Source organism: Psittacula echo, assembly GCF_963264785.1.
Source record: "Psittacula echo genome assembly, chromosome: Z".
Lineage (NCBI taxonomy): Eukaryota > Metazoa > Chordata > Aves > Psittaciformes > Psittacidae > Psittacula > Psittacula echo.
The window spans coordinates 78809354-78833259 of NC_137742.1; positions in this window are offsets into that span (position 1 = coordinate 78809354).

Below are 23906 nucleotides of genomic sequence, written 5' to 3' on the forward strand. Positions count from 1 at the left end.
ACTGTTCTGTTTTTCTCAACATCGGTTGACTGTTCACTCGTTTTTATAATTATTGCACATGATATTAATATGTTGCTACCAAGCATTCTTCTACAATAATTTAAAACTCAGGAGATGGATTGGTACTGGGTAAAGGACTATTTGTATATACTTACATTAGATAGAGAGTATTCTGCCACCAATTAAGAAAGCAAAGAAAGGAAAAGAGTGAATACTGCAGATATCTATAGCAAAAACAATAGGAATGACCGTTTTTATATACTTCTGTATCATTACTGGTAAATAAAAGAAAGCAGAGGGAGATGAAAGTTACGGGGGGTGAGCTTTTTTGTTATTAAGAGAACCCAAATGAAACCCCAGACAACCCAGGTGCAGAAGGGTATGTTTTGTTGCATTAATCCTTAGCAGCTGGTTATCATACTGTCCAGCCTTTTAATTTTTTGCCCTGACAGATGCTGTCATGTTTCAGGGTACAGTGCATTAAATTGAACTTCATATGCTTTGAGCACAACTTTTAAGTATCTATGTAGAACTAGTAATACTGTATATTTATGAACAAAGCAGTAATTGCTGTTTCATTCATTCTGGGTAGATATTTTACAAGCTTTCAGCAAACTGGTACACCTTAGCTTAAATTTAGATATTTATCCTTTGTAAGATGTATTTATTGAACTTGATTTAGAATCCAGTGCTTTAGAGTTGTACATACAATGCACTGTTGCTTTTGTCTTTATTGAGAATTTAAGTGACGCATTCAGAACTTGCCTCCTAATGCTGATTGCTTTCACAAGAACAAATCTCAGTTTGACTGTGCAATAAATTGTTATTACTTTGGATGGGGAAGACGGCTTGGTTGGTGTGTCTTTACATTGTGATAGGGGGTATGCTGCAAGGCCTGTCCACATTACCTTGTTTGTGGCAAACTGTACAGTGAAACAGCATTTTTGGAATAGGATATGAGGGAGGAGCTGCAAGCAGCCGTGGGGAGTGGTATGGGAATGCTGTCGGTGTCGGCACGTTGGAATGGGACGCAGTGGGGTGCAGTGGTGGGAAGTAGACTTTGATTTCCAGGGAGACGGTCTCAGACCAATAACCAGTGGATTTTTGGATTAATTAATTAATATTAAGAAAGTTATATATATTTTGTAGAATAAGATTTTGCTTACTCTACTGAGGGAAAAAGAAATACAAATCTGAAGTGTGCCTATACATACTTATATACGTGTACAAACACACGCTTCATATACACAGGTTTGTATATATGTACACTCACACTTCACATTTATAATAGAAATATAAAATGGAAAATTTACATATTTTAAATGCTCATATATGAAGCAGAAATTAAAGCAACAATCCTACTTCACCCCTCCTCCTCTTTTTTATCATGCAGTTCATCTTATCTGGCTTTTAAATGCAGCTTCATTTACTTCAGTGGAAAGTGTCCAGTTTTCACCAGTAAAAGTAAAAGGAGAAGAAGGCACGATATGCTTTGAAAGTACCATGTAACACTGTATGCACTGTATAGAAAGCCTTAAATTAGCTTTTGAAGAACACATGACAGAGTAACTAAATTGCGATTTTTGCCAAAGCTTTGTGGTTAAATCCCATTTTATATTTACACGCACTATGGAATAAATAATATAGATGTCTTCCTGACGCTAAAGCTTGGATTTATTGGAAAAGACAAACATGTGGTTGAAAGCTGAGCCAGGCTGTAGCTTTTCAAAATAAAAAAAAAGAAGATAAAAAGATAATTGTAGAATACTCTGCCCTGGTTTACAAAACACAACAGAGCTCTTAGCTGATGGGGAAGAGTTGGTACAGAAATAAATGAGTGTACCAGGCATTTTAGGACTGATTCTGTTTCTAACTGAAATAGCATTAAAGTTTCAGTGAGTTAAATAAGGTTTTCCTCTTTCTTAAACTCTCAGTATTTAATTGATAATAGAAATATTTTAGAATTTCACTTAATGTGCTTGAGTCTGATGATGAGGAAGATAAGAACCAGAAAGACCAATAAAAGGCACTCGTTTAAGCTTAATGGTATCTATCTAGGGTGTAAACTCCACCTTTTGCAACATTAAACAGACTTTTTTCTAGAAAAGTAAAACATTCTGCACTGAAGTTTTATTTAGCAGAATACCTTTTTCCCCAAAAGCAGTGAAATAGACAAACTTAATTGGAATTTCATGAAATTATCCAGGAGTTTGTAACATTAATTACTATTTCTGAACCTTTAAAATCAATACAGTAAAATGCGGACAAACTTAACAGTACACAGAATTAAAGGCTCTAACCCAAAGGCTGTATTTTTTTTTTTTTTGTTAGTGTAGCATGTACAACGTCTAGTTAACTCTAGGAATTGCCATTACTATTTACTATCTTCGGATTTAACAGTGCTTGGTTTTAATGACTGTTCAGGGGATTTGGTTTCCATACATTACACATGTTATGCATGAAACAGCTACGTTTTACAGGCATTGCTTTAGTTTAAAGGCAGCTCTAGTTTTGACGTTTTGTTCTACGTTTCATATTTCATCCAAGAAAGTATATCTCACATTTAGAGTTTTATGCTTTGGCTAGTAATGTTTTATTCTACTGCCCTTGTACTCTTACATACAGTAGGATATTCTTGCTGCAGACAAAATAGTGATTATTTTCATGCATCACATTCTGGAAACAAAAATAATCTCTGCTGCGCTTTTGCCATCTCCCAAAATGAAGAAAGTGGATGAGGATTAAGCCCTGATCTACCTCTCTGATGTTGGATTTCCCCATCAACTGTTCTGATCCCACACCAAGCACCCTAACTGAAAAAAAATCACAGATCAAGGATGTTTAAAAGGGCCTCAGGTATTATGATTTAGCCAATCTTTGTCTATCCATTGCTGCTAAATCACTTATTTTGACAAACGGGGAATATCCACTACAGAAATAGTCTAACTGTATACTGACGTAGGATTCCTTTCTTTCTCCCATTAGTGTCTTCTGTGGTGTGCATGTGAATAGTGAATATGGAATATGTTTACTCAAAAGGATTCATATGGTCAAGTTTTCTGTCTGTTTACTTGCTTAAATAAATGTTCTCAATTTAACACAACAATTTGTAATGAATACTGTGAAACAAAGTTAAAAGAGTGAATTCTTGAAATAGAAATTGTAATAAAATGCTTTTCTCCTCTCCAAAATATTTATTTTAACATGTGGTCACATTTTCCTACATTTTCACATTAATTGAAATCTTACTGTTCTAGAAAAATAAATCTTTTTATCCCCTTCATCTAGTTTCCCAGCTCTTATGCACATTAGAGAATACACACACGGGCATAATTTGTGGTTTTACAATGAGGAAGATTGTGTAAATCCATGATATATTTGAACAGCATCGTGGCAAGCAGCGCTCTTATGTAGCCTCTGTTTTGTAATTTACCTTTTCACTTCAGCAAAAGGCCAGCAGTTTTGTGTGATAATCCTTTGATTACCAAGACTTCTAAAATGTTCTAAACATCGTTCACCTCACTTATTTCTTACAAGATAATGTTAATGTTGAAGAAGGAGTTTGTGAGGCTCAGAAATCCCACTGAAGCTCCAGATACTGGAAACAGTCTACAGACAACACATCCTTTCTATTTTTTTGAAATCACCAGGATAGCTAATTTATTTTAAAGGAGGCAGGTGCAGGGGCGCAGAGAGTACACCCCAGTGCTGCCTGGATTCTGGTGTTCCTGCATTTCAGCCTCTGTGTTCTTCCTATTCAGATTCATAGAAACATTTAGACAGAAACTGACTATAAATACCCAGTCACTTTCAAGAAACTTTTCTTGGCAACAGAAGCTAAAATCAAGCACCATATCAAACAAAATGCGAAGCATGCTACAAAGCTTATCTGCTTTCTCTTGAAGACAGCTTTGAAAGTGCAGAGCCAAGGCACCCAGTGCTGCAGCAAGCAAAATGACTCCAAAGACTTAAGAATCATTATTTTAATGTTTTTCTCTATTAAAACTTACCAGTGCCCTTCTTCTGCTTCTCCAGGAAGTTGTACCCGCCAGCACCTGCTGAGGGCTTCTTGATCAAACGGGCAGGTAAAAAAAATTCCCGTAGAATAAAGCCAGACCAGCTGGCTTTGACGAGAAGCCCCCCAGTTTGGGTTGTGTTTGCCTCACTCACCCTCTGCTCTGCAGCCCCAGGCTTTTTCTCCTTTGGATGTTGACCTGTAGGCTGCATGATGTGGGCGCACAAGTGTCTGGCAGGCCAAGGGCGCACCTGCCTTTGTCAGTCCTGAGTAAATTTAGCTGTAAAAGGTATCACTGACAAGCAGATCTTTGTCAGCGCTGGCAAACGGACACAGCATTGGTGTCCCTCCTTCAAAGCACGCTGCAAGTTCAAGTGGAAAATAGCAACTCGGATCATCTTATCCAGGAATTGCTTCTTTGAGAAGAAGGAAGGCCAAATTGCTTGCATATGGCAAAAAACTTTCCTCCTTTACATAGATGTTAAAATTACAGTATTCCAAGAATAAACTCTGAACAAGACGGGGGTTTGTTCTATTAATTATGTCTGGAAAGAAACTTTTTCTTTTTAATGGAAGTACAGCACACACATATTTCAATTCAGGTTATTAAACTGTGTTAAATATTAAAGTTGATTGTGTTTCTTTTCACTAACTCATTGTGCTTGTTTATCCAAAGAAATATTAGAAGACTAAAGCCTCTCAAATAGGAGGTATTAGTCTCATTCCCAAAATTAGAAAGCGTGCAGTGTTGAGAGACTGGATATCAAAATTGCATGTGTGTAGCACTTATGTGGTGGGAATCTAGGAACCAACCACATTTTAAATGGGAGCTAAAGTAAATAGAGACTCTTCTGAAGTGATCAAAACTTGGTGTTCTTATCCTTGTTGGAGTAAGGGTAAGGGTATTTTATCATTTATATCTGCCCCTTGCATTTTGGTGGTTTTTTTATTCCCTTCCTGGAAGTGGCTTCTGGAGATTGAAATAGAAGGATGTAATTTGCACCAGTATGTCTCTTCACTCAGAGTTAAGAAAAAGAGTCACCAGCACAAGTTTGCCAGGATTGGTAATAAGCATGCCTAAGTACTCAATTTTCTGCTCAAAAACTGTGTCAGAAACTCAAAAACAACTTTCAAAAAATTTCAGAGGTGTGTATTTTACTACAATGTGCTGTTTAAAGGGAGCAAAAAGTTCCTTCTAAAAAAGTGATGGGAAATAGTGTGGGTCAGGAGCTCTTTGTAAAATAAACAAGGTTCCTATTTGCTTACTTGTATAAACAACCACTCACCAAGCTGTATGTCTCTGCAGGGGCACCCTTTCAGATAAAAACATGGACCTGATTGGCATCGTCCTGTAACCATGGAAACATTTTAAGTGCCTCTCTCTCAATATGTACTTCTCTTCTTCAGTATTTAAAAGCTGAATACTGAATAAGTAAGTGTTTTTATTTAATAATTATACGGGAGGTACTTTGTGGAAAGTTGGTTCTTGGGGTGTGTATCTGTCATAATAAAGATCTTAAGTTTTCACCATATTTGATAAAACCCTTCATTTCCACCCTCCTATCAGCTCTCATTCTTATATTAAAAACGTTTACGAAGTCTTGATGAATGAAATTCTGATTTTTTTGATGATACATTTGTTTGAAAAACAACAATCATAGTTCGTATTACCATCAGACTTAGGTGCTGCTCTAACTACATTAAACAAGTCTGTTTTTTCTGTCTTTCTGAAAAAGAAATATAAAACAATGCAAAGAAATCAAACTATCTTCTTTTGGCAATAGCCATACCCACCTCTGTCACTGTTTAATGGGTCACAGAAGTTAAGGGCTTGACAACTGTCTTGAAACCAAACCAAAAGACAGGAATTGAAGGAGATGTTTTAGCACAGAAATAAGTCAAATCATAATTTTCTGATTTAAGATCTGTCTGCCCCACTACTTAAGTTAAAATACCAATGCAAAGGATCAACAGAAATAAGGGATTTTCTCTCTCCATATTTCCATGCAGAGAAAGAAGTACACGAACTATATTTATATTCGATACTACCATTATGGAGATCTTTTTGCAGAACAAATGTAGTTATTTCAAAGTTGCCTTGGCTCAATTACAAGACTCCTGGAATTCCATTTATTAATTGGTACAGCTGGTACACACTTTTAGTGCAGTTTGATTTACAGACTATGAAAACGAGTGATTGCTATCTGTTAGTTAACATTCTGTAAGTGTTTCTTAAAAATCCTGTCTTAATTTTTTTGGTGGAAAACACTTTATTTCACCTGGGCGCAGTTGTAACACTAAAATGCCTTGCTAATTACAATTGCCATCAAAAAAAAGCACGTTTATGTCTAGAAGGATCCAGTAGCTTTCACTGAAATCCAGCTAGTTTAGAGTCTTGGTTTGCTATGTTTGTGTCGCTGCATATTATTTTCATTTACTGCTGTTACTGTTTTTATTTGTTGCCTTCTCTCTTGAGGACCTGGTCCCTGCTGAGTGCAGATGGCACCAGTGATCTCTCCACTGATTAGGCTGGAACAGCCTCTGGAGCAGCTCTGTGAAACTTCTTTACCTAATGAGAGTTGTTGCCATATTATCCACATCAGGTTTATACTTTTATTTATAAATGCATTTGTAAATGTGTAAAGATTTTATTTAAGTAGTGTGATCGTGATGAGGGCCAGTTGAACTTGGTTGACTCCCTGTGGGAGCTTCAGTGGGTGCTATGCCTGTGAGCTAGGCTATTTCTTCTGTAGATTGCCACATGAGACCTAGGATTGTGATCTGCTCTCAAGAACTTTTACTCTGAGCCAGCTAAGCATATCAGAGAGGTGAAACATTCAGCCTCCAGGGAAGGATGCAGCACACATGACAATTTTGCATGTTTCCCTTCCATCATGTGCCTATCCTTGCTGCAAGGTCAAGGTTGCTGGGGTATTAAATGGGGAAGTAGAGACTAGCCTCAGCTCAGCCCTCTGTGCATGCAGTCTGATGCGGACAAGGAAGCTCTGATCTTACTCATCATCCTGAACAAACAACATTTTGGTTACGTACTCTAATGGCAGCACCATGACATATAGTGAAGGCTGGGCTTGACAAACAAGATTTGCCCTGTTGCCACAATATAACAGTCAAAAAATCTGACCTTCCTAGCCACAGATCTCGAGGAAAAAAAGGAGTGAGGAAAATTGGAATTGGTATCACTTGGGCACATAAATCTTCAACTAAGTAATATGTTCTCAGCTTTATGATTTTTAGCTTTTTAATCCAAGATGTCTTTTTTTCTTTTTTTTTTTTTTTTCCCCCAAGCATTTGTTAAAGAATCACTTCCAAAATGCTAGAAAGTCAGCCTGAGCATATTGCAGATAAAATCTGTCTCCCTTCTCCATCACGTAAAATAGAGATACAACATTTGGCCTATATTCAGTTTTTCAGGTGCTAAAAAGCTATGACAAAACTGCACAGATCGTATGATAATGGGCATATTATACAACTCTAGATCATCATATGCCCAACTTATTATTACTATTTTAGCTTTCCAAGGGCCACTTTTATAGCTCCATCAAATTACATGTACTTCACAAACATAAAGGCTCATTGCATGCTTTTTGAATTTATAGATCAAATACAAGTTAGAGGGTGGAAAAAAAATGGAAAAATGTTTAAGAATACAGTAAAGGTGTAGAAAGTATTGCTGCATTGTTTGACAGCTTTTAAAGATCATCAACAGGCTAAAACCTAGACAAGGAATTCTCCGAGGAGCACCTCCTGTTATTTTGGCGCCATCAGAGCAAATACAGGTCCTAAATTGTGACTATTCCATGCTTGAAACATTACCAGGTGAAAAGGACTGAGAAAGAAATCTTACTGACTAAAAAGCAGCTGCCTTTGAAGAACTTGTGCACAACAAAGATGGCTCAAACTTGGCCTTGGAAAAAGGGTGAAAACACAGAATCCGCTCCCACTGGTAGGAACAGCCAGTTGTCAGAAGGGAAATAGGCAGTTACAACAGCAAAGTGATAGAGCATAGAAACCTCCCCTGCTTATCAGCGTACTCAAATACGTGCATACAGCACTAAATATATGTATGTGAGTTCACACATTTATTCCCTGTGTTGTTGTGCAGAGCCCAAAAGCAGAAAGAATATAAACACACATGCGGCAGGTAAGAGGGAGGGCAATGCTATTCCTAATACAGAAGAGGAGGTAGGATTTTCTTCCTGAAGAGAAAGTAAATTGAGAGTTATATAGGCTTTAGAGGTGTGGTCTGTGAACGGTTAGTTTAGCTGCAGCATTCTGGACAGTTCTCATTGAGGGAAGGTTGTAGGGAAGCATTAAGGTACATAAACTGGCTGTTAGCATGCATACCAAACTTTATATAGAAAACAATTTGCACAATAGAAGTTCAGAACTACGTGGATCAGTAAGTTAAGAAAGAGAATGGAGTAAATACAGAGTGAGATAGGAGGTAGAGAAGGGGCCAGAATGAAAAGATGGGGCTTAAGTAGGAATAATTCTTTGTGGCAGTGGCTCTATGTAGCCACAGGGAGATGCACACTGTGATGCAGAAACATAATATGGCATATTTATGCAGCTGAAGGCAGGAAGAAAGGTAATCCCAGAATCACAGAATACTGGCTTGGAAGGGACCTCAAGGATCATCTGATCCAACCTTTCATAGCAAAAGCATGTCTCTGGGGAATAGAGAAAACCTTGAATAGGTGAGACCCTGGCACAGGTTGCCCAGAGAAGTTGTGGCTACCCCATCCCTGGCAGTGTTCAAGGCCAGGTTGGATGGGGCTTGGAGCAACTTGGTCTAGTGAAAGGTGTCCCTTGTGGTGTCAGGAGATTGGAACTGGATGAGCTTTAAGGTCACTTCCAACACAAACCAATCTGTGATTCTCTACTTGTTCATTTATTTTAATGTCCTAAAAATGAAAGCAACTTTTCAAAAAGGGAAATTAAAGCTGTTGAAGGGGAAGGGTGGCCAGGTGAATGAGAGAAAAGAATCTGACCTTGCAGTGAGTTACTGGTTCTGCTGAAATATACCGTGCCTGGGAGAGCTGTATATACAAGTACTTCAAATGCCTCTACCTCTACATTTTGTTTAAAACGTTTGAAAGAAACTATCAGGAAGAGTCACCAGTGTGGGCAGAGGAAGTAATTTCTGACATGCAAGAATACTGGGTACCCAGTGTGCTTGTGCTGGTGTAATATAATATGCAAAGCACACAGGCAGGAAGGGATGAGGTGACATGGTAGGGCCAAAGCTTGGCATTTCATGCAAGGCTGTAGCACTGCCTCTGTCACACTAGGCTCATACACAAGTGTTAGATAACAAGCTGATTCCATAAGAAGGCCTGGTCCAGGAACTACAAATTCCTAACTCAGAACAAACATGTCTTATGAGATATTTATCAAAGCTAAAAAATGAAACAGCACTTCTGGAGTCCACATGAATAGATCCACAGCACTGCACTGAAGGAGGGAAAGCAGTGTCAATAGTCTGGTACAACTCAGGTACATATATGCAGTTAGTTTAAATGTGCACCAGGATTCTGTCAGCAGACAAAAGAGAGGAGAGCTCCCCCAGGAATGTTTACTGCAGAACAGTTACAGTGATTGTAAGTTACTTCAAAGCAATAAATTAATGGTGACCTCCTCTGCCAAAGTATGATTTATTACAGACTGATCTGCTGTTTTGTATAACTGTTTTACACACTAATTGCCAGTATTGCCCAAGAATTGAAATATAAATATGATAGGGAGTGATTCATAGGCAGCATCTAACAGCAAAACTGAAAACCTCAAAATGTTACAAGCTTTTAGAACTAAAACATTTTAGTGCAAATCAGCAATATGGTGTATTGTCAAATTAATTATTTGAAAAGGAGTATTTATAATAAACATTGGAAAGGATCAACAGAATAAAGGGTTTTGCTGAACATTCCCAGTTTCATGTAAAAGTGATTCAGCTCCTGTTCCTGCAAAACATTTTTTTTATTTTCCTGTTGTCTCCCAAAATCCACTTCTATAAATATGTTCTGTCCAATAAATAAGAAATTTATCTTGTGTTTGTCCAGATGTCTACAAAAGATGCTTACTAATAAACCAGTAACTGGGTGTCCTTCTTGTTTTAAGCCTTTCATACTATCTGAATAGTTGATATGGAAGCTATTATTTTAGATGGACTGTTGCCTAACATTTCTCACTGAGATTCTCCATTGTTTGTGAGTTACCAGATTTCAACCATTCAGCTTCGGAGTTATCCTTTTTGGGTATGTATGTGCTTTATCCAGGATTTTCTAGAGTTATTCAACAGTTACTTGAACAGAAGGAGGGGTATCTTGGATTACATACATTAAGGAAACATGTAAAGTTGTTTCACTGGGAATCTCTGTCACCTACAGGCTTTGGAATAATAGAAGGGTCCGTCTTAGGAATGTACCTGCCTCCTGCTCAGGTAGTATACCTGCCAAATAAAAATTCACCAGGAAAATAGCAGGTTTTGTCTGCTTGTCTGATGATTGAGGGGGGAATCTGGCACCAAAGAAGGAGAGCAAGTGAATAAAAGCTGTTGGCATGTCTATATGCATAGAGCCAACTTAGAGCTGTGTGGTGACTAATTCTGATATTTTTGGTACTTTAAGCACTGGACTTAATATTATCACAGAGCCTGAGGGCTTGTAAAGGTGCACACTAAACTGTGCATTGTGTACTGGCAGATGTGTCAGCTGCTGTCCACTCCTTACGAGGCTGGCCTCAATTTCTAGTGTGAAAGGATGAATATGTAGGTAGTTATTTCTCTCTTTACTTCTTTTCCCTGCTACTTGGAATGATACAAGGAACTAATCTCACCTTGGCTTCCTCTCTGTGTCCTGTGCTCCCCACTCTTAGTATGGCTGAGCATTGTCCAGCCTTCCAGCTATTAGATAGAAAAAATTCTAGACAAAAAATTTCCTACACTCAGAAGAACTGAGTTTTGCAGTAGCTGCTTACATGTACAGAAATGTAATTCTAATCCACTGTTCTTTTTTGGCATTAATGTTCTGTATTCATTGAGACTGAGGACAAAACTGCTGCCTCTAAGAGCCACTGATTTGGACAATTATCCAAAATCAGATTATAATAAATGGCAGTCTTAGGAATTTTGATTAACCTCTAAATAAATGTTACTTTCAAAAAACCCTGTCAAATGCATTAATGATAAGTTGTGAAGTAGTAGTAATTGCAGGCACAGCATTATAGATAACGTAGTTAATTGATATCACCCTCTCAAACATGTATAGCACATCAGCTGCCATGAAGCTGCAGTGATTATAATGGTATTTACAACAGTTGAAATACACCAGAGAAGGCATGGAAAATGGAGATTTGGGGTGCTTACTGCAGTCATCTCCCTTGGTCATTTAATGACTTTCCTTTGGGCAAATATTGCCTGTCCATTAATGCTGCCAGCTTTCTGATGAGGTAAGTATATACAGAGCTGCTCTAATTAGATTTTAAGGGAATGTCATATGGTCCAGGATGAAGACTTCATTTAATCCACGCAGTCTGCATAGGGTGGAGAAATTGGTCAGGTGCAGGGATCACCCAAAGAGCACAGGCAGGATAAACAGGAGGTGGAACAGGGACAGGGCTGGAGATGAGTGCCTTAGTCCATCCAGACGACAGAGCAAAGATGGGGCTGGTGATAAAACTATGATAAAACAGGGGTTTATCCAGGAGACAGCTACTCACAGTAAAGGTCTGGTGGCCATTGGGAGACTATTACACTTAAAACGTAGCTCTGGTTAATTAAGAACATGGCCTGAGCTTAAATGGAGCCACTGGGCCTGGGGGCATGGGTGTGGGAGAGCCCTGGAAGCAGCTTATCAGGGCCCTTGCAGTTTGGTAGGGTAATTGGAGCATAGACAGCTTCTTCAACACTTGCAGTCATAGGGTTCACAAGGTGCATCTTCCTAGGTCACCTTTCCTGACGATGGTCCTAAGGAACAATGTGTTTTGGATACGTTCAGGTTCAGATTACGAATGGAAGTGGAAAACTTGTCTTTGTCTTGCAGGAGTGTTTGTAGAAATGCAGTAGAGATTATACAGGCAGAGTGTAGGGAAGAGTGTTCTGGCTTTGTTTTTGGGGAAAGAATGACACACGCTTGAAGAGTACTCATTTCATCTTGTTTCAGGCATAGCCACAACCCTCACCAAAACATCAGGAGGAAATAAGATGTATGTTGGTGATATAGCTGCACAGCTCCATTGTGCCAGCAGGGGTTCTTCAACAAGATGAAGGCAATGGCAGAATGAAAAAATGGGAAGCATATGGAAGACAGCCAGCACCAGCCACTTCTTCATCTCCCAGCACGAGACCAAAGGAATGAGTTAATATGGGGGTGGGGGTGGGGTGGAGATTTTTTGGTCATAGCAGGAAAAGGGGGGAATGGCTTTAAACTGCCAGAGGGGAGACTGAGATGACATCTTAGGCAGACGTTCTTCCCTGTGAGGATAATGAGGCCCTGGCACAGTTGTTCAGAGAAGCTGTGGCTGCCCCATCCCTAGCAGTGTTCAAGGCCAGGTTGGATGAGGCTTGGAGCAACCTGGTCTAGTGGAAGTTGTCCTTGCTTGTGGCAGGGGGTTTAGAACTGAAAGAGCTTTAAGGTCCCTTCCAACACAAACCGTTCTATGATTCTATAATAAATCTATGTGTATCTATCTTCAGCAGTGGTGTAAAGAGGGTGCCATCTCCCAGGACAGCACCAAAAAGTGACTAATCACACAGGGAAATTTCCATACCTGCAGGTGATCATCCCTTATGTGGAGAGCAGTGTAATTCCATTGTCAATGAAATCCAGATATTTTTTAAGCTGGATAAAACATGTGGTCTGCTGCTTGGCTAGCAGTCTTCTATGCTACAGTGACAGAAGTGGACAACTAAGCCTGGAATGGACCTTCTTCTCCTGCTCATCTTACCTGTCAGCATGCTAGGTGGCACAGCAGTCATAATTCCTGTATCTCGGCCAGGTGAAGTAGCATGGACCTGGTGGGGTGAGATGAAAACTATCCAATGCAAATTAGATCTGCTGAATTATGGCTTAGACATACTTGCTTTTGCCACTGATGAATTAGGGAGGATAGAGTGATGCGTTTGACCCACTTGGTCCAGCAAATGCAAACTGAGAGCTACTGAAGACGTGTAAGCGTAGTTAGAGCTTTGGTGGTCCGTTCTTTATCCCTGAAAACACAGGTTATGAATATAATAGGACATCCTTTTCAGGAAAGAAATAACTTCAACTTAGCTTCCTCCTGTAAACGTTCTGGGTGAAGGCTGTGTAGTAGCTCGAGAGAGGGAGTTGGAATGCTGTAGAGAAAAACCTCAGGCTACTGAATATGCTTTGTCAACGCTACTTTTTGAGGAAGAATTTGCAGGTTAATATGGTTACTTTGCTGGGTGATTTCTGCCAACTGAAGCCATCTTACTTTTAGTATAAATCCATGAGATCAATTTATACCCCTCTAGTTAGAGATAGGTTTTGCCCATTTTCGAATGAAAACTAGTAGTTTTGAAAATTCCACCATTCTGGTAAGGGCAAAATAATTCTATTTAGCCCATAAGTGTAGTCAAAATAGTGTGAAATGAGTTGAAGTCCTGTATTTTCTCTAGGTTGCCTTGAATGAGTGTTTACTATCACAGAATCCTAGAATTGTTGGGTTGGAAAAGACCTTAAAGATCATTCAGTTCCAACCCCCTGCCATGGGCAGGAACTATGTAAAAGCAGTTCATGATTTCAAAAAGCTGGGGGGGGGTGTGTGTTTATTTTCTTATTTGTTTTGTATTTCTAATGTAACATGATGGATTTGTTCAGGTTAAAGTTTTCTTGCTTCTGACCTGCCTCCTTCCACGAATAAGACAAAAGGCAAAACCTCTATAAAGAAGCAGAGTTGACACTGATGTGTTCTTACCACTTTGTGTCAATTGTATAAACTTTTTTTTCAGTTATTAAAGCCAGCATGAAAGACTACTTTGCAGTGAATAAAGTATTCAGTCTTACACGCTAAGAACAGTTTTTCGGCTGAAGTTTTTTCTTTTGAGAGTTATCCAAGGTTTCATTCCATGATTTCTTCCTAAAGCTACAGCTGCATGAATCAGGCCAGAAGCATACCTGTTTACACAGCTGTGCCAGGGGAATGGTGAGGAGCTTCACCTTGCCAAGAGGATTGCAGCCTGGGAAGGATCAACTCCCACTCTTGTTCCTAACTTCTCTCACAAGGTTGATTAGTAATAATTTATATCTTAAGAGCAGAAAATGGGGCAATGATCACTGATCCACTGTGATTTTTGTAGCTGGCTGACAAGTAAACCTCAAGCAAAGGGTTTTCTTGTTTCGTTTTTGTGAGGACAAGGAGACAGCCTCTCATCTCTTTGGGAATGCTTGAACATAAGATTGCTAATAGGAAACATTATACACAATTCCATCTATATTTTCCGAGTCATTTTCCATGCACCAATCCTCAGCCAACACAACTGGCATCACTCCCACTGAACAGACACTAATTTACACCAGCTGAGCTCCTGGGTCTTAAGTTACTGTTATATTCCTATCCTATAGTCTGGGAAATGTCAGTAAAGCATGCAGGTTTTGAAATGGATAAGATACACGAGCACAGCGTAACTATTTTACATAACGGCTTGAATCAGAACTGTTGCTTATGGCTAGCATGCCTTGATAGTCTTTCTTTATGACCCTATCTCATGCTGATGCCCACTTCACCTAAATTTTGCTGCAGCTTGCTGTAGCAAAAGACAGATTTCAGGCGCTGCTGCAAGTAAATAAAAAAAAAAAAAAAGAAAGAAAGAATGGAAGTCTTTACCAAAATGGTGTGATGAATTCAGCATTGTATGGCATTTAATCTCATACTGCATCCTATTGATTTTATGCCGGACTTAATTTTTCTTTGCAGACTGCAATATTGGTACCAAGAGTTGTAATCACAATAAACAGGAATTTTGGGGAGTAGATGTGGAGAAGCTGAAATTTATCAAATTTGGCAAGAATATGAAAATGGGAAGTAGAGATCAGGATACTGAGCAACTGTGCAATACTTAGCATCACTAACCATTTAATGGCTATCAAGTTTTCTGGTTTAATTAACAATTAAAATCAAAGGGCTGTTCACGCCTATTAGAGCCATTACGTTAGGCTGCCTGCAAACTTGGGCTTGTATCTCTGCATGGCTTTACTTTCAGTTAACATCTGGAAGATTTTTTTTGCTGCTAACGGCAAAAATACGCCCTCATTTCAGTTTTAAAAATGACAGTCTGCATCCTGCAGCGTGTGTCTGCAGCAGTGGGTGGATTCTCTGGCAAATTTGATTGCCACAGAATCACACAAGGCCCTGACTATTACCAAATGGTGTGTGATAAACACAGAAACTTATTTTAGTGAAGTATTCTCTTCTTTTAGTACTTAAATGCTCTGGAAGTGGCCTTTTGAAAAGCGTGGGTCATGGAACAACAATTGCAATTGGAGTCTCTGGATTTCTTTGTTGTTTATTTAACTTGACAGCAGGCTAACTACAGTTTCACAATTTAAATCATTTATTTTTATGGTCAAAATGTTTGTACAGTAGCAGAAATGATTTAGCATATCTCTGCAGTGGGATAGTGCCTCATCCTGCAGCTGCCCTGGCTCTCTTTATTTTAGGCTTCATACAGAGTGGGTGCTTCAGGAACCTGGCAAGCTGTTCAAACATAGAATCATAGAATCATAGAATAGTTAGGGTTGGAAAGGACCTTGAGATCATCTAGTTCAAACCCCCCTGCCATGGGCAGGGACACCGCACACTAAACCATGTCACCCAAGGCTCTGTCCAACTTGGTGAACACCAGCAGGGATGGAGCATTCACAGCTTCCTTGGGCAACTCATTCCAGTGCCTCACCACCCTCACAGTAAAGAATTTCTTCCTTATATCCAATCTAAACTTTCCCTGTTTAAGTTTTAACCCATTACCCCTTGTGCTATCACTGCAGTCCCTAATGAAGAGTCCCTCACCAGCATCCTTATAGGCCCCAGCAATGCTTTCCCTGTTGTGACAGTATCCTGCACCCACAACAAGGAAACGTTGGAAAGCTATTTTCAGTATGATTTTCTGGTGTTTTCCGGGTAGCCCTGAGGGGAGAAAGAGATGTGGCCTGTGATTTCTCTTGAATGAAAGGGCATGCTGTTATGAAGGCAGAATTCAAAAGTCTCCTGAAGTGAAAAGAAGACAAAGCTATTAACATGCTGGTGGTATTCTTTGTGTTACACAGGAATGCATCACTGCATGTATGAAGTTAGCTGGTAGTACAAGTATTTCACATTCATGGAGACTTGGGACAGTCAGTAATAGACTCCTCTCAAGAGCTTTTGCTAAGGAGTCAAGAGGTTGAGCAACAGCAGGCAGGAGAAGCACACATTTGTGTTGGCCCTTGCCTCAGCTAGCTTCTCTAAAGTGAGCATGGGTCTTTTGGTATCTCTGGATATGATTTCTCTGTCCAGTGAGGCAAGAGGACAACTCATCTAGAGCAGCATTACATCCTGGCTTAGCTCCCTAGGTCTGTCTGCAGACACAGTGTCCTGGTGGTGGAGAATGAGTCCTCATGCAGCTCATGAAGGTGAAGTCTTGGTTCCATGGATCTGGATACCAGGTACCAGCCTGGCCATAGTTAAATTTACCCATGTTGTAAATTTGTTCAGGCTGTGCATGGAAGCAAAAAAACATGAGTCTGATTTTTATTTTTTTTTTTTATTTACAGCTAACACTGGATTTTTTTTTATCCTTTTAAGAGCTACATAAGATTGGCATTATCCTGTAGTAGTGTCACAGCCTGCAGTCATTTAATGCTTCTTCTTGTGGGGCCAGGATTCCACGCCCAAGTGCATTTAGTAGGTCAGTACAGTAATTTTAAATGTCTTTCTTTCAGTCTTTTGCCATCTTCAATTATACCTTTCCACCCTACTATTTGTGTAATTTTCTTCTGTCTGAAGTCTCTTTACTGTTGTTCTCTATTGCACAGCATGACAAATTACCCATCAAACCATATCTTTTCAGCCCAGAAATGCACAGTAACACAGAGTCATGGCATTATCACATGTTGTGCACTTTATTTCCTCACAGTTCATTCAACTGTGTCACTTTATTTTCCTGCTTCCTTTTGTCATCATGAAGATTAAACATTTTATTCTTCCTAAACTTCAGAAACAATTAAAAATAAATTATATTGTAAGCTCAGAGCAACACCTATACAAGTCTGTATAACTTAAATCTTCCTGTGCATGGCAAGACCATGTCCATGATTTTGAGTCTTTGCAGAAACCAGGGCTTTCATCCTTATTGTACAGCTGAGTAACCTGGGCTGTGGGCAAGAGAATTATTTGCGGCCTCTGGCCATCAACCAAATTAACTGTGAGACACGATTCACTTTGACAGTGTGCACTAGATTCTCGTGGGAGTTATGAAACTCTTTGGGCCTAATGTGTACTGTGCCCACAATCCCTCCTCTCCCCCCTCTCTGGCCCCCCTTCTCTTTAATTCAAGATAAATGCCAGCAATTGTACAGCGTGTGCCGAGATATCTCCCAGGCATTGCAAGTATGTGTGTGAAAAACAAATCGGAACAGCTCAGAGCATCGACAGGGCTACAGCTAATACATATGTATAATGCATCTTCGGAAACTAGATTAAGGTGATACAGAGAAAAGTTTGTTGTTAACAGCATCCTTTAGAGCACTCATGAGAGTTCGACAGGGATATTGAAGAGGTGCAGTGGCTGATAACTCCTACAGTCTGAAGAGAACCTCAGGTGTAAATGCAAAACTGTCCTTATAACGTATCTGAGATATCAGACAGGATCTGTTTGGGGCAAGCATGCCCAGTTCTTCTTTACAAGCCATTTTATGGAAGAAGGGTTAACTGAAAGGGAGGAAAAAAAAACCACTTCTGTAGGACAAGCTATGGGAATTAGAACTTCAAGTTATCGGAAACAGTGCTAAGCCTTTGTTGGAGATAATTTCATATACTTTCAAAATGCAGACTGTTTAATACTGTTAGATTTTATCATGATTGAAAATATGCATACCTAAGAAAGATGACAGCAGAGTATAATAAGTTCAAGGTATATTGGTGCCAAGGATGCCAAGAACCATTTGCAGGTTAGCAGTCCTGTAACTTGAAGAGTAACAGAAACTGGTCTTGAGATATGCTGGGAGAGCTGAGAGCTACCCATGGCTGGTATAGGCACAGGTTAGGGACCAGTCCCAAGTCTAAATTAATTTAATCCTAAATAAGGTTTCTTTCCCACCCTCTGCAGCATTTTAACATGTACTTTGTAGTATTTACCTATTCTATGCCTATTTTGAGCCTTTCATGTTGGGTTTTAAAAAATCCCAGGTATCAGTTAGCACCATATATAATTTAATGATGATTCTTTTTTTCAAGCACATCTTTACAAGTTTGATGACAAGCATAGAAGAAAAATACATGAAGAATTTAGAAAAAGCATGACTTTTAAATGAAAGACAAAACCTTTTTACTTAACTTTTTGCAACCTTTTGTGAAAACTCTCAAAACTGGTTTAAATGGAACTAGAAGCTCTGGCTGTTGCAGTTGGTTTATCTTGCAATTTTTTCTAATCCATTTGCTTTAGAGTCAGGTAGGAGCTGGTAATAGAAAATCCAGCTCCAGTGTGGTTTTCCATATATTTTCCTTACGGAAATTTGTTACTGCGGCTGATAAACAGAATTATACAAGCTTTGTCACACAAATCACATTATAAAAGGTTCCAAAAAACTTGACAATGTTGACAGTTGTTTTCAGCAAATGGCTGCTTTACTGTAGCACTGTCAATGTTGATGTCCTTGTGCACATGTAAAAGAGCAATGTGATTAAGGCAAGCTTGTCCATGCTAGATAGGAGCCAAGTTTTCAATCTCCTCATGGCACTGAAAGATTGCTCAGCTGTTGCAGATAAGGCAAGAACAGCTAGCAGATTTCTGCCATTAAAAAAAAAAACACCCCCATCCTTGTTTTTGGGCATGCACCTATAGGAATTTGTAACATCTGCTACTGACCTTAAGTTCGAGATAAAAGCAGCTCGTATTTGTAACTTAAATTGATATCACTTGCTTTAGATGATGCTCTTCGAAGGAGATTACTGAAGTATCTTTTAAGAAGAGGTTTGTCTAGACAGCAGTTTAAAGTACAGTATACTTTTGTAAAGTGGTATGGTAGTGATATCACCATTCCTCTAGTGCCACTTACCACTGCAATTTATGCCCCCTTTATGTTGAATTTAATTTAGACAAATAATCTATACTGTCTTATGTTCTCAGAATATTCTGTGTTTATATATGAAAATCGATGCATGTGCCCTACCTAGGACATCAGTCATCTTTTCCATATTTTTTTTCTCACTATCAGCTACATGAAAAGGAGTGGAAAACTCAAGTTCTTCAGCCAAAATTTTGTCAAGGGAAATGGGCCTGAGTTAACACGGTCATATATTCCATCCTATTGACCCTGAATTCTTTATGTAAGATGTGAAAGCCATGGGACTCAACATATTTGTTGTCATGTCTGGGTGTGGAAATAGTGGGAAGAAGCCAATTTCAACAACATAATCTTATAACAAACCCATGGGGATTTTCTCATATAAATTAATGTAGGCTTTGTTAGTCTAAAGATACTCAGATTTCCACTTTGTATCTACAAAAAGCTCTTCTGAAAAGCCTGGGTTTCAGACAAGAGCCTGAGGGGGAAAAGCGCATGGATTTTGGGGTGGCTCGGGGTGACCAGCTGCACACATTCAGCGTGATGCTCTGCATGTTTGGAATATCTAAGATAAGTCTATGCCTTTACAAGATGATACAGAAAAGTCTTTGAACTGAAGCTATCTATTGGTGGCTTTTCCTGACAAGCTTCTGCAGAGGCAGTGTTGTTCTAATGGGCAGCATTTGATAGTCTTTGATTACAAACCCATCATTTCTCTTCACACTTTCTGTGTTCTCCAACAAACTTCTGAAACAAGTATCTTGGCCAAAAGTCTTATTCACTTAAACAAGCCCAATTCAAGTGCAGAAAATGGTCCACTGAATGAGGCTGGAGTTTGATAGAGATTTATGGTATGGTATTCTTAGCACAACACATAATACATGCAGCCAAGGGGAGAATGAGATAATTGAAGGATGCACTCTTCATCTTAATTCTTGCATTTTCCTGTATTTTAAGACTTGATGACAGAATTTAAGCACCTTTATAAAAAGTAATTTTATTATAGCAGATCACGGGCAGCCTTAGCTATGGGCAGCACCACCTATGCCTCCTATAATTACTAGGTTTAAAATAAAAGTTACAACAAGTGTAACAAACAGGGCCTTGCCCTAAGCAGAAACCAATATTAGTTTTGCATTTTGCATCATTAGGATAAAATTAGGTGCTGCAATAAAAGCTACACTGCAGGAAGATGTGTTCATTTTTATGTCACCTTGTGAAATTCAGGGTGACGATGCACTTCTTTCCTCCTGCAGTTTCAGGTCGATTGGTACCTCAGTACAGTGGACATAAAAAGCAGCAGTTTGACTCATATTTTGCCCTCAGGCTCTCTGGTTGAAAACCTAAATCTCATAAATGAAGGGCTGTAATTATCAGCTAATAAATCTTTCTATCAGTGGTCTATCTCTAAGGTCAAGTAGAACGAAAAACATTTCAATCTGGATGTTTCACAAAGGAAAATCTTTCGTGCAGAACTGATGGAATGGGAGTGCTTCTCCCTGTACCCATCTACTCTGCTGTTGTGTGTTTCTCAACTGCAGCTGCATGCATTAGGAGGCTGACTTCACTCTGAAAACCTTAAGCCACATTCTTCAGAACAGTTGCTTGGTGTTGGTTGGATTTCTTTGCAGCCCTTTTTTCCATTTGGAGCCACTGAGGCTGACACATAGTTTCCAAGAACTTCAGCATGTCTTCTGTCTCCTGAATCCCAAATATTTCTCAAGTGGCTAGCAAAAGAATATCCAGATAATCTTCAGCCTGGTGAGACAAGCTTCAAGAAGAAAACCAGATGGCTCTAAAAATGAATAGTAATTACTTCATTTTATATTAACTTGGTGTCTCTAATATGTGTGTACTTTAATTGTTACAGTTAGAACACTCATGAAGTCTGATGAGACTGTGAAATCCCACTAATTCTAGCACTAATAACAGCTTTTATTTGTCAGACTGTAAATCATATTACATAATGATTCATGTGAAAGAGCAATAATGCAGCTTGAGAAAGTAAAAGATAATAATGAACTAAAACAAAAGAGCTTGTTGCTTTCCCCAAAACACTTTTTCATTCCAGATCTAGGAATGAAATTTCATTTACTTCCCTCCTACCCCCCTTCTTTAAGCATCCTTTACATTGTATGCTAAAAATAAACACATTCGAAGTTCAAACTTTAAGTCCGAAATTGCTGGCTTTCAGATCCTTCATTTTCCTTTCAGGCATCTGAAAAAAAAGGTCAAAGAAACACTACATAATTTGGAAAATTTGTTTATGGAACAAAAACGAAGGTAGGATGTAATTACAACCACCTTTAAATGCACTGTTTCCTTTCGACTGTCAATTCAATTTTTAAAGAACTGAAGATTCAAACAAAGGTTTTTTTTTTATTCTTTCAACAAGATGAAGTGAAAACATGGCTTCAAGTGACATAAAGTCCACCTGGGCCCCTGTCCCCTTTCCAGCAATATGAGTGAGCTTTGGCTCACCACCTCATTTTTTTCTCACACAAAACATTGTGCCTAGATACCAACGGGAAGATGAAGAGTGAAGATTGACACACAGCAACTGCAGACACAAACATACATTATGATAAATAAGGCCTGATCCTGTAAGCAGCCTTGAGCAGACACAGCTCCCCCTGAGACCTCTGCTCTACCACTCATCTGACATTTTCTTTTCAATCTGAGTATTATTATGGGCTTTAGCTTTCTCAGTATTCAAGGCCAAGTGGCAGACATAACACGTTACATTCATAGTGCTAGGTAATGGAGAAACTGCGTGCAAACTGAAAAAGGATATATTTATTTACCAGCCATACTTGAAAACAGTGAAAGAGTGAAAGACAAAACATTGAAGAATTTCTATCCACAACTGGCAACTGAAAAAGCCAAATTTCCCTTTAAGCTAGTTTTCGCAGGCTTTGGGACAAATGTCATAGCATGTTTTGTGTGAACATGTACTCTGCAATACAGAGCGAAGGAGGAAAGTCTGTAGAGATGTCTGCAGAAGGCTTGCTTAGATGTTTTACTTCTACAGTTCACTTCCATTGGCAAAAGCCACAGGGGCAGTGGAAAAGGAGCCAGGCCTTTGCTGGCATTTTGAGCCCAATGGGTAGGATTATTCTCACCAGATAATGTGTTGCATCTAAACTTGTCATCTAAGTTTCTTGGTCGCAAGAGACAGATATCTCATTCCATTTGGAACCAATGAACCCTACTCTAATGGTGCCCACTAGTCCTACGACAGCCCAGCAAGTCTAGATAGCTTGCTTCAAGTTGTTGCATACAACATACTACGAGGCAGGAACCAGATGAGAAGGAAGCAACCACCAACCAGGTTTATTTCTTGCTGCTGTGAAATCGTAGAATGGTTTGTGTTGGAAGGGACCTTAAAGCTCATCCACTTCCAGCCCCCTGCCATGGTCAAGGTCACCTTCCACTAGACCAGGTTGCTCCAAGCCCTGTCCAACCTGGCCTTGAACACTGCCAGGCATGGGCATCCATTAGGTGAGCAGCCTCAGGTCACTCTGTCCTCATGTCCTGGTTCAGCAGTATCAGTCATTTTTTCTCCTTCTTAGTAGCTGGTGCAGTGCTGTGTTTTTGACTTTCTGCCTGGGAACAGAGCTGATAACACCGAGGTTTAGCCTGACCAAGGACTTTGTGAGTCTCATGCTGTGCCAGGGAGGAGGCGAAGCCGGGAGGAAGCAGAGACAGGACACCTGACCCAAACTAGCCAAAGAGGTATTCCATACCACAGCACGTCATGCCCAGGATGTAGAACTGAGAGTACCCGGAAGGGCTGGACCACTGCGGGGTGGGGGCGAGGTACCGGTCGGTGAGCGGTTGTATTCTCTTCGCTTGTTATTTCCTGTATCATTATTATTATTGGTGGTAGCAGTAGTGGCTTGTGTTTTATACCTTCGTTACTAAACTGTTCTTATCTCAACCCGTGGGAGTTGCATTCTTTCAATTCTTCTCCCTGTCCCTCCAGGAGCGGGGGGAAGAAAGGTTGGGGGGGGAAGTAGACTGCGTGGTTCTGATTTACGGCCTGGGCTTAAACCACGACACCTTAGCCTTCAGGTGCTCAGAAACAGTAGCGCCCAAAGTTCAGGAGTAATGTGCCACTGCCGGGTGTGTCTACCTGTGTGTGCTGTGTAGATGCTCTCCCTGACCCACATGCTGTAGGACTTTTGTAATGAAGCTAATCATGCATTTCTTCAGTTAGTTCACTTTTTCATCAGTGCTGCTCTTTAAGGTTTAATCATAAGTACAGAAAATGCATGACATATTTTGAACCCCATTTCAGGGTTTTCTTCACACAGACATGCACAGTAAATAATTGAAAAGAGTCAAATAATTGTATGCCCATTCTTCTTACCCTGCCCACAAACAAACACAAACAGACACACAACTAATGCAGGGTTAAAGACAACCTAAATTTCTGCAGCATGGCTGTGTTACCAGTTACAGATGTATAGAACAACCAATCTCTGATCTTTTATCAACTATGGACTGTCCTTCAGATATACTACATGATTTAATCAAGACATATTTGTAAATCTATTTCCAGGAAATACTATTTTCACTCAGTGTTATCC